Source organism: Stigmatopora argus, chromosome 21 (assembly GCF_051989625.1).
Source record: "Stigmatopora argus isolate UIUO_Sarg chromosome 21, RoL_Sarg_1.0, whole genome shotgun sequence".
Lineage (NCBI taxonomy): Eukaryota > Metazoa > Chordata > Actinopteri > Syngnathiformes > Syngnathidae > Stigmatopora > Stigmatopora argus.
The window spans coordinates 10,091,658-10,095,916 of NC_135407.1; positions in this window are offsets into that span (position 1 = coordinate 10,091,658).

Here is a 4,259-nt window from a genome sequence, read left to right on the forward strand (position 1 = left end):
TCTGTCAAACTATAGATATCATATATATGACAATAGATGTCTGATGATATTTTGGACAGAAGAAAAAAAAAACAAATATTACACCGCATTATTTTGTTTTACTGAGAATATGTATCATGCCATGAGTCTTTTTCAAGCATGTATTAGTAGCAATTGTAATTTTTCAAGAAAACAAAGTTTTCTTGTTTCTCGATCTTTCCGACACATGCAATATTGCAGCAACACTACACGAACGCCCGAAAAATAAGGCACGTGAGATTTTCAGGCATTTATATGAATTCATTAGCGTGATGGATGTCAATGTTATATTAATTATAGTTTGAATTAAACTGCAATTTCAAATTTGAACCACTGGATGGTAGTAGTATGCGAAAAAACAGATGAACATTTTACATTTAGAAAAAAGTACTGCGTTCATCCTTACGGGCGGCCCGAGTGGTTAGCGCGTCGGCCTCAAAGTGGGGGACCTGGGTTCAAATCCAGGTCGGTCAGCCTGTGTGGAGTATGCATGTTTTCCCTGGGCCTGCGTGGGTTTTCTCTGGTTACTCTGGTTTCCTCCGACATTCCAAAGACATGCATGGTAGGCTGATCGGACACTCTAAATTGCCCCTAGGTATGAGTGTGGGCGTGAATGGTTGTTTGTCTGTGCCCTCCGATTGGCTGGCCACCAATTCAGGGTTTCTCCCCCCCTCTGGCTCGGAGTCAGCTGGGACGGACTCCAGCACCCCCCGTGAGAAAGCATGTGCTGTCTTCATTATAAGGCTTACATAAGGCCCCCAGAGATACTTGTTTTTTGTTTTGTTTTGTACTATCTATATGGAATATGCTATATTTTTTTAAAAGTATGTCTTCTGTACTGATAAATTTCGAGGTAACATTGGTTTGCAAAAAAATACAAATGTGCTGATTTAAAGTGCAAGAATCTGCCATGCTATACAGAATTATGTTCACTCTATTATTGTATTAGGAATCTGTAATTATCTCCAATACGTCTTTTTACAGGTAGAAGAAAATGTAGTAAGTCATGTTGTTAAGATCATGTAATGCAGGTTATAAAAAAAATGGGTCAGCCCAAGGCAGACAAAAGTTATAATGTGCCACCTATGTGCCACCAACGACAAATTAGAATAACTTAAGAAATGAGTCAATGACTACTGAGTTCTGAATTAATAAAAAAAAATAGTGATTAATAACTGTTAGACACTTTTCCCATTGAATATAAACAGCCCACATGGGTCTGGAGAACTACCCTTCCTGGCATGCAGGAGAGGCCATAAATAAGAAACAACTGTTTTCATTACAGTAATACCTTGACATACGAGTGTCCCAACACACACAAAAAAATGAGACATGAAGAAAATTCAGAGCAAATTTTTGACCTGAGATACGAGACAAATTTGACATATGAGCATACAATGGGGCCACTAAGTGGTCCTTTTCAAGCTGCGTGGTGATATTCATGATGAGATGGAGGGGTTCATTTTAATACGGATAGTTATTATTCTTGCATTTATATGCCTTGTTGAGGCTGATTTACAAGGGCGAAAACGGTGTGCAAAAGCCACAGAGGGGAGCTTATCCTTTGAAACTTGCCAAATAATGTCATGTGAGTTACTCTGAGATCTTGAACATGTATAAACAAACAGAGGTGCATTGAACTCCTGAGTTATTGTTTGACCTTAATATTCTTTCCTAAATCAAAGAGTTTTCGTTGTGACCATGTTAAGAAATCCAGCATATTGTTGTGGTTTTGTACTGAAAGCACACAGAGGACCAGTGTGAGCAACATCATAAATTCTCGCTATGGGCACACACCAGTATCACACCTCCCATAAGCAGGTGCATGTCTACTACCCATTAATGATCTCGTCATATAGTCATGCGCGCTATATGTGTGAAAATACAGTAATATATCGGTTTTATTTTGGTAATTTTATGACTTCTTCTCTTAAGATTATTTCAATCTTTAATATTACGCAAAAACCAGTTTTGTGGTCACACCGACTTTACGTCATCAGAGGCTGATGCCCATGACACCAAACAATTGTTAGTTCATGTTATATTAAAAACGAGCCAGCCAATCACAGTGCACGAGGAGAGAAACAACCATTCACGCTCACACTCATACCAAGGCGCAACGCCAACCCTAACCCCTGTCCAACCAGCCTACCATGCATGTTTTTGGAATATGGTAGGAAACCGGAGTACCCGAAGGAAACCCACGTAGGCCCAGGGAGAACATGCAAACTCCACACAGGTGGACCGACCTGGATTTCAACCCTGGACCCCAGAGCTGTGAGGTCGACGTGCTAAACACTTGCGCCACCAGGCCGCCCTCAAAGATGATTATCATAAATATTATATATAAATCAATATACTGTATGTTGGGTTTATTCTGGGTTGTTACTATATGTTCATTAAGCATTTAATAGGTAATGAAGCTATAAATTAATTTGTGCTATACTTTATGTTGGGACAGAGTAAACTCAAGGACACTTTCCCCCCACAGCTGCTTTCGAGGCCAGTTAATTGTTTTCAGGACTATTGACCGAACAGGACACCATGTTCCAGGCCAAGACTGTTGATCTGAGTTGACAATGAAGATCTATGAGGGACTCTTAAATTGCTTTGACTTGGATTCCAGCAGATGGCGATAATCGAATCAACTTCCGAAAATACTCGCATTATTGTTTAAAAATACGGTCGCTCTGTTTACCTTATAAAGAAATTATTATGCTTATTCGTGCAAATTCTTACGCAGTTGTTTTGGTTTCCGATCCGCTCGGGTCACTTTGTATGCTTACTTGTGCAAATTCTTACGCAGGTGTTTTTGGTTCCGATCTAATATGAGATTGATGTGGCAGTTGTTTTTTGAACTTAATGGTGTTATTCGGTGAGCTTATGCAATTGTTTGAATCAGATTACCTCAAATGTTTTGATTATGCGCCGACTAAATTGACAGAGGAAGATGCCATTTCTTTAGAATCATCCTGGATGAGGACGAGTTGGGAGTGATTTTCCTTGCAAGCTGTAGCCAGAATATGTTAATGATGTCTCCCTGTTTTGATTAAAGTGTAATAATAATAAACCTATCACAGTATATGATATTTAGCTTTACCGATGGGACAAAATGTGTCAAGGTGATACAACTAGTAACCAATAGGATAGGAAGGGGGAGATAGACCATAGTAGGATGTAGCAAGGCTGACAGAATTAGTGATCAACATCATACTTTTTGACTGTGTAATCACAAACCCTGGCACCAAGAACTGTGTAGTAATTCTTGAAGAGAAATATTTATATTTGAGTATTTTACGTGTACATCGCTGAAATTTCCAAGCGTCCTTCAATTCCAAAATGACCTTTATTCCTTTAGACCAGGGGTGGGCAAACTTTTTGACTTGCGGGCCAGAATGGATACTAAAATTTGACAGAGGGGCCGGGCCAGGAGCATTTGGACACGCAATGTAATTGATCAAACCTGGGGATGGAAATATAAGAAAAAAGACAATTGAAGGTGAAAATTTATTTTCAAATTTACTTTCAACATTAAGAACATATCATTATTCAACAAAAGAAAGCACTTTTTTAAATTGAGAGTGATGAGCGGCATGTTAATTAAGCTACTGTACTGCTGCTGTGCGTACATGTGCAAGTTGCTATTTTTAACACAGTAGAGAAACACATTTCAGTGGGATTTGTGTTGTTGTTCTCCCTTTTTTGCCAGTGCATCAAAATCTGGAGTTAGTTCGTCATCTATCGGGTGAACGAGGGTATTGCAGGGGAAAGGGAATGAGGTCATTGATTTTTACTATAATTTGGACAACGTCGGCGGGCCAGATTAAAAAGCCTAATGGGCCGGATATGGCCCGCGGGCCGCAGTTTGCTGGTTTAGACCTTTGAAAAATGTCAACAACAAAAAAAAAACTTGTGGAAGCTTGCAGTTTCCCAGATCAGCCGTTTTTGGCAATCTGAATAAAAGCTGCTAAAGGTCAAGGGGTTACTGCTGACAGCTGACTGGAGAACTACGTGTCCAGCTCAGGCCACAGCTGGTCCATCAGGCCAAGTCAGAGTGAGTGCCCGGCAGCTCTCGATTGAAATGAATATCAATCATGAATCCCAGGCCGAGTGAGCCACCACCCCTCGAAAACTCCTGTGTTGCTATTGGTCCAGAAGAGACCAACCTGCCATCAGCCGGAGAAAGACGCTGCATCATTGTCCGGTCAGCGGCAACAATGAAGCTGAATAACTAATGAGCC